Below are 16,618 nucleotides of genomic sequence, written 5' to 3' on the forward strand. Positions count from 1 at the left end.
CATGTCCCATGTGAATCTGCTTTAATTGCTTCAAAATAACAAGAAGGACAGGATACTGTGGTATTTACACTGGTATTAGGCCACTAAGATGTATTAAAAATATCCTTCTCAGAATAAACTCATGGTATATTTCCAAGCATATGTAGCTTTATAAATGTGATATGATTATTTATTATTTTTCCCCTCAGTACTGCTGTTATTTTTTCTTCCACTCTGCCAGATAGTCTCTGGTTTCTGGTTGGCTGCACTCACTGCCTCGCTACTGTACCCCAGGGAATTGCCCTTTTATTACCACAATTACAAGTTTAATGAAATTACAACATTTCATTAAACTAATATCTTTCTGCACAAGCCTTCTCTAAAACGGCACAGCTGGAGGCCCATTTCTTTTCCTCAGCTTAAACACTTTGACAGTTTAGAAAAGCCATTATCGTTAAATAACAGGTTTTGCAAAAGTAATTATCCCGGGTTCAAAAGGCATGTCGTATGCAGACAGGCTAAAAGAACTGAATCTATTCAGTCTTGAACAAAGAAGACTACGCGGTGATCTGATTCAAACATTCAAAATCCTAAAAGGTATAGACAATGTCGACCCAGGGGACTTTTTTGACCTGAAAAAAGAAACAAGGACCAGGGGTCACAAATGGAGATTAGATAAAGGGGCATTCAGAACAGAAAATAGGAGGCACTTTTTTACACAGAGAATTGTGAGGGTCTGGAACCAACTCCCCAGTAATGTTGTTGAAGCTGACACCCTGGGATCCTTCAAGAAGCTGCTTGATGAGATTCTGGGACCAATAAGCTACTAACAACCAAACGAGCAAGATGGGCTGAATTCTTATACTAAAAAAAATATCAAATTTATGGTCATTTCTAACTCCCGGGACAGATTTTCTCACTTATTTTGCTCAAAAACTCTTACATACTTTTGTCAACAAACCTTACATTTCTGCAAATGGCATGTAGGTCTGTGGTTACTGTAATCCATGTCTGTACTGGCAGGGTTTAGGCCCCAGGGGAGCCCTGTGGCATGCCTGGCTATTCATGACGGCTGCACGTTCGAGAAGCCCACCCCTCACTCTGAAAAACACCTTTTGTACACAGAATATTTTACGAATAAATTAAGTTAAACAATAAAGATGTTTTTTTTATTTAGAAAATAAAACTAACTTAATTTTTTTTTTTTCGTTTTTGGCCGGGTTATTTTTAGTACTTCAAGTGCGAGTTTGGAGAAAGAAAAAAAGGAAAAACGGCATCTGTATATGCTTTGCTGCCGTGCAAAATCAAATACAGTAGACCTGTTTACTGTAAAATAAATTAGAAGGAAGTAATAATGTGGACTAGGTTCACACCTTTATCTTATAGGCCTTCTTCAATTTAGGCCGCTAAGATTTCAGTTTAATAAAGACCCTTTTTAAAAAAAAAATTTTTAAGATGTGAGTAGATAGTATATTTGCTAAAATCGATCGCTATACTATATTTTTATAAATTAGTAAACGATTACTATAAGCAAGTTTTTTCATTTTAAAATTCTGCACGTCAAAAGTTTTTACAAGTACTGTCATGGACCGTCTTCTGTGTTGAAACTCAACAAGCAAAATAAAATGTCGGATAGTAAACAATTCGTGTACGTAACAAAATGACCTATTTCCATCTTGCAAAAGGTATGAAATCATCCATCTGGTGATATTTTGGAAGAGGTCGTTACAGAGCATGCAGGATTCAGGTAACACAGCTAGGGTGAGAATACTCGAGGTCACCCACGAGTATCAACGTTCCTCTTAATCATTTTTTCATGATTAAAATACATGTTGTTTTATGTACATGTAATAGATGATGCTTGCAAACTCTATGCAGTAAGTGTGTATTGCAGGAGCACGTCGGGGCCAAGTACAGAACTGCATCTAACTTACTTGGTCAAAACAGATTTAACAGGGACAGCTCCATGAACGCTATCCTTCACGTTTATTTTTCTATTACCATTTCATTTAAATCTGAGGAGTTTATCAAATGTATTAACCCTTTGCGGTCCATTGTCGGACCTGGTCCGACATTGCAATTATTCCTATCCGGTCCATTGTCGGACCCTATCCAACATCATCAAAAAAACGCAAAAAACGGGTTTCTAGTCGTTTTTTCTCCGAAAAAAGCCGAGAAAGCCATTCAATGGCCGAGTGGGAGCGACAGGAGCCGAGACAAGCCGATAAAATAAATAAATAAATAAAAAGGCGTATCTCATGATTAGTCATACATGCCCCTGGCATTACATAGGGGCGGTCATAAGGAAACAAGCTGAATGGTACTGTATCAGCGCACAGAGACTATCACGGACATTTGCAGAGCTTTTTTGAGATGTTATAGTAATAAAATAATTACTTGGATTGCATTATTGAGGAGTTTGGTGATAAAACGAGTGATCAGGAGATGATCGATCGGTATGTACGACTATTATTATTATTTATTTATTAGCATATGTGAAAGCAATAGCGAATGAAAGGGTGGGGCGGGGCTGGAGATGCCTAGTGAGTGCTTTGAAACTGCGCGTGTGAAAATAAATTGGACCTGATGCGCCTGATGCGCACTTAATAAATGGACAGCAAAGGGTTAATAAAGTATCACCAATACAGAACAGAAATGGTTCACTATGATTATGAATAGCAAATTCAGAGAAGCTCTGAAAATATTCATAGCCACTACATAATATAACTATTGTGGCAATGTGCCCCGCCCCTGTGTGCATATTATGTGTTGTATGTTGCGTGCGTGTGTTAATGTTGGTGTATAGATTGGTACACGGGATATAAACGGGTCAGTGTTTCACGTGTGATTTAAAAAGTGTAGATTTGTATTTAGGCACGAGGAGGGCACAAATCACTTCACGTGCTGGTTAAATGTAATATGTGAGCACGGGGTTGCACAGAATTAATTCACGTGCTGGGATTCAAGTGGATAATTAATTAGTAATTGAATCGAAGCACAACAGTATATATAGAGACACGTAGCATTCATTCGGGGTTGGGTGTTCGAGAGTGGAGAATGGGTGAGAGAGAAGGAGCACGTAAAATTAAGGAAAATAATAAGCGTTTAGTACTCACCGTGTTTGTTTGTCTCCGTGCACCGTTTGTTAGTGTGTGTTCGTTTTTTTGTTTGTCTCTTTATTTTGGCTACCAGTGCCGTGTCCTGTGTTTTTGTTGTTTCAAATCTTTTATTTTCTGTGCTGTTTATTAAATGCTGAGCGAAAGCATTCGCGCAGCTTCACCAAACCACACCTCTCTGTCTGTTTGTTTATTTCCTGCTTCTGGTCTGACGCCACCCACTCCGGCCGTCTTTGTGACACTATTTAACATTATTTAAAGCATTATCATGTTTCTCAATGGCTATTCTGCACACCATACAACACAATGAGAATATTAGCATACAAACACTTGGTTGTGAGGAGGCGTAAGGAAAGTATGGCCTAATTGATGCAAACAATAGATACATTAAATCCATTTCTAAGCACAAGCTCCCTGGAAAAGTTGTCCCATTGGTTTTCTGTTCAGCAAATAAAAGTAAAATAATATATTATTATTTATTTCTTAGCAGACGCCCTTACCCAGGGTGACTTACAGTTGTATACAAAAAAATACATATCAAGAATTACAGTATATAAAAGGTAAACAGGTCTACTGTATTTGATTTTGCACGACAGCAAAGCATATACACATGCCATTTTTCCTTTTATTCTTTCTGCAAACTCGCACTTGAAGTCTAAAAATAACCCGGCCAAAAACAAAAACAAAAAAAAAATTAAGTTAGTTTTATTTTCTAAATAAAAAAAACATCTTTATTGTTTAACTTAATTTATTCGTAAAATATTCTGTGTACAAAAGGTGTTTTTCAGAGTGAGGGGTGGGCTTCTCGAATGTGCAGCCGTCATAGAGGGATAAATATGGGAGCTTGCCTCACGCACTGTATGAAGTCAGGCATGCCACAAAGCTCCTCTGGGGCCTAAACCCTGCCAGTTCAGTAACCATAGCTACATGCCATTTGCAGAAATGTAAGGCTTGTTGACAAAAGTATGTAAGAGTTTTTGAGCAAAATAAGTGAGAAAATCTGTCCAGGAAGTAGGAAATGACCAAAAATGTGATATTTTTTTAGTATAAAAATAGGTCTGTCTTAAAGTATAGCTATACCAGCCCTCTTAAGGATTTTATATGAACGTATTAAACATAGTACACAGATCGCCAGTCTAATTAAAAAGTTACAAGCTACCCAGTGCCAACAATCAATAATTTAAACAAACTTACCATTTTACTTTAAAAATTACAATACGGCTGGGTAGTAAAGAACATTGCATTCATATTACTTTATGTCTGAGGAGTTAGTCTCTGGCATCACTGAAAAACAGAAAATATATAGATAGGATAGATTGACTTAATTAAAATAAAGAAAGAAAGAATGAATACAAGTAACCTACACTAAACTATACTGAAAGATCACCTTTTAAAAACAAATGAACATCAACTGAAAACAAACACAAAATAAAGAAAACACAAAAACATTAAATTACCATGGCATTTCATAGAGTCCTCCGATTGAAAGTAACACCCCCATTACTGAACGACCAAGTGAAGATACCTAGGGTGTGCGTGGGGGGTCAAAAAAAAAAGTTACATCGTGGTCATGGGTCAAAAACAGCCGGGGGGTTTGTTCGAGATCTTAACATGTAAATTAAGCAAAGGTGTTATGAACATACTTTACAAAGACAGGAAACGTCTTTGCTATTCCTCTGCTATTTCTAATCTACATTAGTGATTTAGATTCTGGTATAGTAAGCAAACTTGTTAAATTTGCAGACAACACAAAAATAGGAGGAGTGGCAAACACTGTTGAAGCAGCAAAGGTCATTCAAAATGATCTAGACAGCATTCAGAACTGGGCAGACACATGGCAAATTACATTTAATAGAGAAAAGTGTAAAGTACTGCACGCAGGCAATAAAAATGTGCATTACAAATATCATATGGGAGATACTGAAACTGAAGAAGGAATCTATGAAAAAGACCTAGGAGTTTATGTTGACTCAGAAATGTCTTCATCTAGACAATGTGGGAAGTAATGTTAAAACTTTACAATGCATTAGTAAGACCTCACCTAGAAGATTGTGTTCAGTTCTGGTCACCTTGTTACAAAAAGGCTCTAGAAAGAGTGCAAAGAAGAGCAACCAGAATTATCCCGGGTTTAAAAGTCATGTCGTATGCAGACAGGCTAAAAGAATTGAATCTATTCAGTCTTGAACAAAGAAGACTACGCGGTTATCTGATTCAAGCATTCAGAATCCTAAAAGGTATAGACAGTGTCGACCCAGGGGACTTTTTTTGACCTGAAAAAAGAAACAAGGACCAGGGGTCACAAATGGAGATTAGATAAAGGGGCATTCAGAACAGAAAATAGGAGGAACTTTTTTACACAGAGAATTGTGAGGGTCTGGAACCAACTCCCCAGTAATGTTGTTGAAGCTGACACCCTGGGATCCTTCAAGAAGCTGCTTGATGAGATTCTGGGATCAATAAGCTACTAACGAGCAAGATGGGCTGAATGGCCTCCTCTCGTTTGTAAACTTTCTCATGTTCTTATGTTCTTAATACATATTCTCCCGTTTTTTCACAGGTCTTCGGTTCTAGTATGCTCGGTATGCGGTTCCACCGCTCACCCCACTGACCCTCCACCCTGTCCCCTCACGTCCCTCCTTCGCAATCCTCCTCATCTTTTCATCCCTTTCTCTCTTATACATCTCCGTCTTTCTCAGGGAGCATCACCCTCAGACCCGCTGTTTATTAACGAAAACGTAACAATCGTCACCCGACATTGGTTCTTCTTTCACCTTCGCCAGATTCTTTCCAGGATTTGCAGCTGAGCAGTTCTCCGGTCATTCCTTCAGAATCGTAGCAGCTTCTTGCCACGGAGTTCCAGGCTCCTTTATCAAACGGTTAGGTTGTTGGTCCTCCAGTGCTTTCCAAGTTTACATTAGAACAAATATTACAGATCCTAAAAATGCTTTTACAAAAATGTGCTCTTAAGCGTTGGTAACCTGCCTGGAGGAAGGGCAATCGAATCAGCCATGGTTTCCCAGAGGTTTATTTCCCAAAAATGGGTTTTGTTTTCCTCTCCTGCATGTTGATGATCATTTGTTAAAGGTTGGCTGAACCTTCAAGTGGGCTATATTCAATACTAATCGCGGCATTGAGACCGGCTTGTTCCTTTTGGGGGTCTCAGCCTCATCCAGTCGGCCAGGCAGCGAGCCCTCAAACCAAGTTGGGTTTGATGCCAAATTAATGTGTATATACAACATACTTCTCTGTAAAATCACATACTCCGCATTCTCCACAATAAATATTTGTACTAAAACATTTTGTGATTGGTGTTTGTCCCAAACTACTGAAATGAAATTTATAATTAAAGTTCGGGAGGAGGGTCAGACTCCGATCTCCGCGTCACCAAATTGAATCATTCAATTTACACATTAGCTAATTAAGATTGTTAGCACTATAAATACCCTCTTCACTTACCTCTCAGTTGCATTTCAGTTTCATCGTAACCCACCACCTCCCCATCTCCACCTTTCTTAAAAACAATTTCTATGTTTTATCAATGAGGGTCTCAGCCTCGTCCAGTCAGCCAGGCAGCGAGCCCTCAAACCAAGTTAGGTTTGATGCCAAATTAATGTGTATATAAAACATACTTCTCTGTAAAATCGCATACTCCGCATTCTCCACAATAAATATTTGTACTAAAACATTCTGTTATTAGTGTTAGTCCTGAACTACAGAATTATTGTTTTGAGATTTAGCTTTTATTAGGGAGCTCCCCTAAATACCTTGTTTAGAAAGATACAGGGTATTAATGCTTGTGACAGAGTAGCCGTCTGCTGTGTGGGTGCGTGCATTCACTGCTGAGTGACAGACAGGAGATCGAGATGGAGGTTGAAGTTGATACGCCCTGCAGGCGAACAGGATTTATTAACATATCAACACACCGAACAGCTCACGTGATACTACCAGCAATGGTTGCACACGGAGCACATACAACATGGTAGGATCTACAATCTCTGAACTAATCTTCTCTTTTCAATAATAAACTAACATTGCTGAAGAGATTGATCATAGCGGATAAACGATTAGGATAAGCGACTATGTGACGGGCGGATACACGACAGATTACTGTGCATATTTTTATAATTTAGCATATGTATTTTAAATGGAAAACTCTATCAGCCTATATTTTACTACTTTTAAAAAATATTTATACAGTACTACTTATTTTTATCACTGTGTTTTAAAGTAATAATTACATTGATTTGTTTACTACTTTACTGTGTGTAATTTAAAGGGGTAAATTGATTGATAGATTAAAATCGATCTTGAGCATACAGGAAGCCAATGTAAGGCTGCTAACACAGTGGTAACGTGTTCATGTTTCTTTGTTCTTCTTAAAACTCTGGCAGCAGCATTGTGCACAAGCAGCAATTCAGATATAACATGACTTGAAATACCAGAGAAAAGAGCATTGCAATAATCAATTCTAGTTGTTATAAAAGCATTTATCAGTCTCTCAGCACCCGGCAGAGAAAGAGAACATCTTAGGGGCTCATTCATTAAAGGGCGGTATTTTTCCCATTTTACTGTGTGTTAACTGTTGATTGCATAGTTTGGTATTTCTTCGAGTTTACTGCCACATTCATCAAAGTTTTTGCTGGAAAAAAAATATAATGTGCTAAAAGACCTCATTAACATATACCACCACCAGTTAACATGCAATATTTTACTAAGCACTACAACAGGTAACTGCATGGTAAATTGCAGCCTGCTTTCTGGCTGAATGATAGTTTGAAAGGGCCAGCATTCCACTGTGTTCTTTGGCCCATCAGGGTACTGCAACCCTGCAATCAGGGGTGTAGTGGCTAAAAAAAGTACCGGAGCTGTCTTTAAATCATCAATGGTAGTAACATTATATTTAGGGTGACCATATTTCCCTACACTGAAAACAGGACACCAGGTAAGAAATGGTAAGTGCTCAGGGGATTTCAATTACAGTATGCAAAAAGCTAAGGCAGTTTCATATATTTTATAGTTTCATGTATTTTACTTACAATTCATTATTTGCTGGCATTGTTCCTTGTCTTGCTGCTGTCCTTCAGGGTGTGAAGCTGCTTGATACCAGTTGTATTTCTTTGATGATGCTATTTTTTTGAGGGTTTGCTTGTCTTTCAGCAACTTGTCGTTGAATGCAGTACAGTCCAGAGAAAAGTTAACTAGCACGCACAAGACAGGGTGGAGACATTCAAATGTGATTTTTCAGGAGACCACACATCATTCATAATTGAATAGACACATTCAACAGGCGCTGTAGTACCAGGCAGACACAGCACACATTCCACAGCCTTGGCTGCGTATTGTACTACATTATGGTCCATCTCGAAAAATCTTCTGCTACTTTTTGGTGACGGGCATTCTCTGATAGTTCCAGTCTGAAAGACAACTGGAGACAACTGATTTTGAACTGGACCACTTGTCAAAGAGATGATTCTCATCCAACATACTTAAGGTTGGAATTTCTTTCATTGGCCTGTATTCAACAAGAGTGTGCAGTAGGTTCTTCACTTCTGTGGTGACAATCTTTCTCCAAGCCTCTCTAATAAGTTAACGTGCAGAGAATGTATTTGCAGCGCAACTTCAGTCACCGATGAATAATTTTTTTTGATCGCCTCCGTTATCTTTTGGAACGTGGCAGTTTGTTTGCTGGCAAAGAGCAGCCACAGTTGAGTGGCAGGATCATCAAATAGCTTCTTCAGCAGTGTCGGGCATTTGTCTTGAGAAAGAAAATATGCTTAACGCCCATCGAAAACCAACACAATCCTATCTATTGCTGGTCCTAATGAGAGGAATTGTGTGCTGCCATGCTCTAGTAATTTGAAATACTCGATTTCGACAGATCGACAGAAGCCTTTTAGCGCTTCAACATGGACCTTGCAGATAAGAAAGTATTTGCAAACCTTTACAGCAAAGCTCTCCACGTCGAAAGGAAGTTTGAAGGCAGTTATGCACAATATGTGCACCACACCCAATACCGAAGATCTCTTTTCCTAAGTTGGCCTGGAGCTTCCACCACAAATTGTTTTTCCCACAACGTCTGGCACCACCAAAGTTAGTATTGGTGTTGTCTGCCAAAAAGTCACAAAGAGAGTACTTTTCAATCACTTGCTGGATGAATGCACACCGCAAATCAGATGTTTCTCCGGGTAGAGACCAAAACGAAATTATTTTTCTGCAAACTCCATTCAGTGTGAGAAAATACCATACAAGAACAGGAAATAGTTTTTGCTCCTTTTTGTTCAACACGTCCACACTAAGCGTAATAAAGGAACACTTGTCCAACTCAAGCTGCACTTCTTCAATGGGTAAAGGGGCTAAGACATTGCAAATTATTAGGTTGCAACTGTACCAACTTAGGTTGGTACAGTTTCTTAATTGTGATGTACAGTTACTCGACCGGAAACTGTGTCTGTGCCACTGAGTGATAAGCAAACACTCCCTCACTGGCAAAAACTTTTCAGCTGCTGTGTCTGGTCTCAGAACAAATCCTGAAACACTCGGCATTGAACACTTACTTTTATCAGCATCTCTGTGTTTCTTGCTTTGAAGGTGCTGGGTAATGTCATTTCGGCCGCTGTGGGCAATGGAGAAATGTGTTCCCCACATCTCGCATACAACTTTGCTGTTGTCTGATGTTAAAGTGTCTTTTTTTTAAAACTTGAACTGTTTTTGGAGGTCTTCATTAAAATTACACAGATGTTTCCCGAGACATTTTTATAGCAATAGATGACCACAAATAACACAGATGCGCACAAGCCCAAACAAAAGACAAAAGCATCACATGTGCAACATGTGATGATTAGCGTGTCTTTCATCAGTTCCCTGGAGATTTGTGCTATGAGTTAATGAACTGAGTTAATGTTAGTATGAAGTGTAGACTTATGGTGTTGAGGTCAGTCACCACTAAATTGATCCAAATATTTTTTTTTCCTGGATGGTCTACAAGTTGGCAGGAAAAAACGTAACAAATGCCCAGTTTTGCCAAAAAAGTAATGAGGTCCGGGACAGGGCTTAAAAAGGGGACTGTCCCAGCCAAAACGGGATGTAGGGTCACCCTATGCTTAGGCCATCCATGCTTTGTATACCATACGACTTTTTGTAGTTGCACATCTGGATGTATGGTCACCTTAACTGTATTACTTAATTTTACATTGAATTAAATTAAATAGCAACTAAGTCAAAAATACTGTAGCATTTAAAGTTTAAAAAACAATTAACAGTTTCTTGAATTATAACAATACACTTAACATTGTTTACATTGGTGTTTCTTTTTCCCGCATAAGAAATCCAGTTATTTATAATCCGACGATATGATGACTTACAAAATCTTTCAGCTTTCACTTTCCACAACACTTTCCACATTTCACATCATTTTCCACATTTCACATCATTAGTAGCCCTAGAACCTTGAGGATAATGTAGAATATCCAATCCCAGAAGTTATTTCCCATAGCTTCTCCAGACCAACCATACCTTTTGAACACTGTTGCTTTTAGGTTTGCGTGGTCGACTTCAACCTTTGCTTTAGCAGTTTCTTTTCTGGTTGCTGCAAGGCTATCTTGACCAGCTTGAGAACACAACAGAGTATGATTCAAGGTAGCTGTCATCCCACCATGCTGTTATTTCAAATTCTTCAGCTTCAGGCTCGGGTATGTACAAATCACCTATCTGGGCTCTATGTGTTGGGGCAAAACAGAATCCAGGTGGAGTTCGACATGTAAGTTCACCATACTTCAGTTCAGTGTGATTGCTCAGAATACACCATTGATATCTCCCTACCTATATTGCTTTTTCCCATCCTTCTAATTCAGTAGTTATATTCTGATTAATAGGGGTGGGTGATTGCAGAACACTGACATAACACATGGGTATTAGTTTCATAACAGCATGCTTTGTGTTCCATACCACTCCAGTTACCACATTGTACCTTCCAGGTTGCCTTTTCCCATACAATAACAGTGTAATTATGTAGTACCCCTATTGGTCTTACTTTCATACTATTTCTATATTGGTTATCAGGGTTTTTTATAGGGCATTGATAAATAGAAGCCAATATGACCTGGCGGCTCTTTCCCATTCTGTCTTGGCCACACCAGACTTGCCCATCAATTCATATATGGCTGTGCCGTGTAACCTAATACCTTGGTTTGCATACATCTGTCTACTACCTAGCTTCTCTATCTCTGAGCCTGCCTTCCCCGCTATCCAAGCCTGTCCTTTAGACATCTGGTAGATATCCCAGCTATTTGCAGCCGAATTACCTTTGTCTTTCTTATTTTTCTTTTCAAATACTTTTAGTTTGCCCTCGACTCCTCCCCATTTCATTATTTCCATATACATACGATCTGCCGGTCTCCCATACATTTGAGCTTTTTGTAAGTGTGGGCCTGCTCTGTCCAATACTAAATGTACAAATGCTTGATCATCTTTATCTGCATTATCATTGCCACTATATTAGTGTATAACTTCCATTTGTAATCCATATACTGTACGTGGGAAATGGTTCTTTAGCTCCCTGTCACCTGTCTGCAATTCTTCCCCAATCTACCATGGGGGGTTCTCGCGCTGCTTCTATTATGGTTTTTAAGTCATGCAATGCATCAGTAACGGGTTTCCTCACCAGACCAGTTTTCAATATATCTCCATAAATTTGCCCGACATTTTATTACTGTCCAACACTTCGCCTACTTTCAGAGGTTCACTCTCAGTGATAGTCCTGAAACGGGGGTTTGCCCCGTGTTGGACCACTACTTGCTTATCTGTTAACACAGCCACCTGTACTTTATTTCTGTATTTATCCTGTTTTTACTGCCATTCTTCCTCTGCTAGTCTAGCCCAACCTATTCTCTCAGAGCCGTTGTCATCACTGTCCTCATCATTGTCTTCTTCATTTCCGCTGGGCAGATATGCCAAGGCAGCTACCACATCTACTTTAGTTTTTAATTTATTCCACAAGGAGATGTTGTCAACCCGTATATTGGAAGTTTTGAATTTAATTCTATCTTTCCATTTTTAGGTCTTGACATTGTTGCTTATATTTGTCTCTCTCATTTTCAGTGACTGTCAGTTGAGATAATAAAAATGTAACTTTCTCATATAATTGATCTGCTTTATCTGGGTCCCCACGAGATCTACGGGATTTGGGTCAATTGGTAACTTCATTTTCCTTCTCGTCATCGTTTCGTGTGGGCTTCCCAGTTGCCCTTGAGGGCGTTGCTCTTATCTTAGCAAGGATGGTTGGCATTGTCTGCAGCCAATTATTTTCATTTTGGAGCATTCATTTGGTCACTTTTCAGTGAGGGAATTAATTCACCCTCAGGGGTCCGCAACTCTTTTGTGTTATGAATATGAATATGAATATGAACACTGTGTTTAAGCACTTCTAGTTTTGGAACCTTAATCAAATTAAACCCCAATACATCTACAGAAAGGCATTAAGTAGACCTTTCCAGTGATGTCAATTATTTTGTTGTGGGATCTATTATATTTTTTTCATATGAGCTACACCTCCCAAAAAATGATCGCAAAATGTAAAATAATACAAAATATTTTTTTTTAACTATCAATATCACCCTTTTTCCAAGTTTTATATAAAAGGATTTCAAATCTGAAATCAGAATTGAAATATCTTGCACAGTTCCAGAGCTAGACAAGGTTTTACAATGCATAGCATTTTAGAAAAATCAACCTCTGAAATGGCAAATGCAGACCAGGCCTAAGACTTCCCAAAAACTGAGATTGGAAACATGACCCTGTTTCAGATACAATTATATTTATTCACCCTTTGCAGTCCATTTATTAAGTGTGTGTCAGGCGCGTCAGGTCCAATTTATTTTCACACGCGCAGTTAATTTTCTGTTTAAAAGTATTTTTTTTCCACAGTCAAACGGGTTTAAAAGGCCCTGCATATCAACAAAGCACTCACTAGGCATCTCCAGTCTCGCCCCACCCTTTCGTTCGCTATAGCTTTCACATATGCTAAGAAATAAATAATAATAATAATAATAGTCGTACATACCGATCGATCATCTCCTGATCACTCGTTTTATCCCCAAACTCCTCAATAATGCGATCCAAGTCATTATTTTATTACTATAACATCTCAAAAAAGCTCTACAAATGTCCGTGTTATTCTCTGTGTGCTGATTCAGTAACAGGCAGCTTGTTTCCTATGGCTGTCCCTATCTGATGCCAGGGGCAAGTATGATAAATCATGATATATGCCCTTTTTTTTTGGCTTGTCTTGGCTCCTGTCGCTCCCACTCGGCCATTGAATGGTTTTCTCGGCTTTTTTCGGCGAAAAAACGACTAGAAACCTGTTTTTTGCGTTTTTTTGATGCTGTCGGACAGGGTCCGACATTGGACCGGATAGGAATAATTGCAATGTCGGACCAGGTCCGACATAGGACCGCAAAGGGTTAAAGTATAAAAATATTTTTTTTTTATTTAAAAAAGAAGCAAATTACAAATATTGGTAAAATAAACAGTCTTCGACAAAAGTTTGATATGAAGATTTTTATTTTCAAAACTAGAATGAATAAAATCAGACTGAAAAGCTTTTATTGCATAAACATTTATATTTTATAACAGAACAGATAAAGTTTTATAAATGTTATAACATTTTATACAAGATAATGATCAGTAAACTATTTACAGTAAATTGTCTTTACAGAAAGATGAAACATAGAAAATATGCAATAAGAAAACTGTAAGGCAACATGCAATAAGAAAACTGTAAGGCATTAGGAGCTACAGTAGTTACTCGTCTCTACAGTCTTACAAAAGTTAGCCCTGCTCAGTAAGCACATATGACACAGCGGGGGAAAAAACACTGCAGATTAAAAAAAAACATATAGAGTTTAAAATAAAACTTAATATATGATGTGTTGATTAGCACTCTTGGAATTGTAGAACCGGAGATACAGAACTTAGAATCCACTGTGCACTCAGTCGTAATGGCGCCGGCAGTGACTTGTCCTTGTAATCAAAATATTATGGCCCTTACCATCAGAGTGAAGTTGTCAGCACACAGGTTCTAGAGGCACATCATGCCATCAACAAAATAAATTCCTGAAGACCTCCGGAAAAAAGTTGTTGATGCCTATCAGTCTGGAAAGGGTTACAAAGCCATTTCTAAGGCTCGGGGCTCCACGGAACCACAGTCAGAGCCATATTGTTAAAATGGAGAAAGTTTGGGACAGTAGTGAATCTTCCCAGGAGTGGCCGTCCTGCCAAAATCTTTCCAAGAGCAAGGCGGAAAATCGTCCAGGAAGTCACAAAGAACCCCAGGACAACATCCAGGGATCTGCAGGCCTCTCTCGCCTCGGCTAAGGTCAGTGTTCATGACTCCACCATCAGAAAGACACTGGGCAAAAATGGGATTCATGGCAGAGTAGTAAGGTGGAAACCATTGCTCACTAAGAAGAACATGAATGCTTGTCTCAAGTTTGCCAAAAAGCACCTGGATGATCCTCAAGAGTTCTGGAACAATGTTCTATGGACAGATGAGTCAAAAGTGGAACTTTTTGGCCGACATGGGCCCCGTTATGTCTGGCAAAAACCAAACACTGCATTCCACAGTAAGAACCTCATACCAACGGTCAAGCATGGTGGTGGTAGTGTCCTGGTTTGGGGATGCTTTGCTGCATCAGGACCTGGACGCCTTGCCATCATTGAAGGAACCATGAATTCTGCTCTGTATCAGAGAATTCTACAGGAGAATGTCAGGCCATCCGTCCGTCAGCTGAAGCTGAAGTGCAGCTGGGTCATGCAGCAAGACAATGATCCGAAACACACAAGCAAGTCTACACCAGAATGGTTGAAGAACAAGAAATTTAAAGTTTTGGAATGGCCTAGTCAAAGTCCAAACCTAAACCCCATTGAGATGGCAGGACCTGAAACGAGCAGTTCATGCTCGAGAACCTACAAATGTCACTGAGATGAAGCAGTTCTGCATGGAGGAGTGGGCCAAAATACTTTTTCACGGCACTGTACATTCATGTGGTCCCCCATATGTGAGGAAAGTGTCCACAATCATGAGTTTATTGTCTTTAAGTGTTTCCAAATTACGGTGCTGTCCAGCGGCCTAGGCATTGAGCAGTGTGGAGTAGTGATTAGGGCTCTGGACTCTTGACCGGAGGGTCGTGGGTTCAATCCCAGGTGGGGGACACTGCACGCTGTACCCTTGAGCAAGGTTCTTTACCTAGATTGCTCCAGTAAAAACCCAACTGTATAAATGGGTAATTGAATGTAAAAATAATGTGATATCTTGTAACAATTGTAAGTTGCCCTGGATAAGGGCGTCGGCTAAGAAATAAAAAAATATATATATATATAAATATATATATATATATATATATTAATAATAATAATAATAATAAAGACATGCTTTTTATATGACCATCTATTAAGAGTTTAATGGCTGTGTGTGATGTATGGATGGTGATTTTGTTGAACCCAACCAAAGGTTCTGTTGTAATGACTGCCCAGTGCACACACAGTAACTGTTTAACACACTCATCACATCCCTTTTCCACAGGGGTTTGTTTACGAGAGTAGTATGCTACGAGCCTCAGTCGTGGGCTGTGCATTTGTAACAGGACTGCATTTAAAAGTATACACTGTAACCTAACAGTGTAGATGAAAGTCCTGGTCTGTGCATGGGATCCCAAGAGCTGGGGCACTAGTCAGAGCATTTTTGAGATCCAAAAAGGATTGATTCATATCCTCAGTCCATGTTAAGAGGACAGTCTTGGGAGGGTTGCCCTTCAACTGTTCATACAATGACTACGTGAGTGTTGTAAGTAGTAATGGTACGACAGCGTCTGTCACTTTTCTACGCCCCTTTCACACCTTTTGATTGATTTATGACCCCAAGCCCCACCCCTATTGGTTGATTTATGACCTTAAGTCCTGCCCCTTTCCACGCCTCTGAGTGATTTATGACCTTAAGCCCCGCCTCTTTCCACGTCTCTGAGTGATTTATGACCCTTAAGCCCCTCCCCTTTTCCCACGCTTTGATTGATTTATGACCCTTAAGCACCTCCCCTTTTTCCCACGCTTTGAGTGATTTATGGCTCTAAAGCCTCGCCCCTTTTTCCCACGCTTTGAGTGATTTATGGCTCTAAAGCCTCGCCCCTTTTTCCCACGCTTTGAGTGATTTATGGCTCTAAAGCCTCACCCCTTTTTCCCACACTTTGAGTGATTTATGACCCATCCCTTTTTACCGGACATCCGTCAAAAATAGCCCTCCCTAAAAATGGCGTCTGTTGTACCCTTATTTTATAGACTATTACAAAGAAAAGACAGAAAGAAAGAAAAGAAAGCAAGGTGTATTGTAGTGCATTGTTTTTTGACTATGTTTGAAACTCTCCATAACAATAACCAGGGGTTATTACCATACAGAGAGTCCCTAAACATTTTTTGATTATGTTTGAGACCCTCTGAAATAATAACCAGAGATTATTAACATACAGAGAGTCCAT

The sequence above is a fragment of the Acipenser ruthenus genome, chromosome 2 (genome assembly GCF_902713425.1).
Source record: "Acipenser ruthenus chromosome 2, fAciRut3.2 maternal haplotype, whole genome shotgun sequence".
Lineage (NCBI taxonomy): Eukaryota > Metazoa > Chordata > Actinopteri > Acipenseriformes > Acipenseridae > Acipenser > Acipenser ruthenus.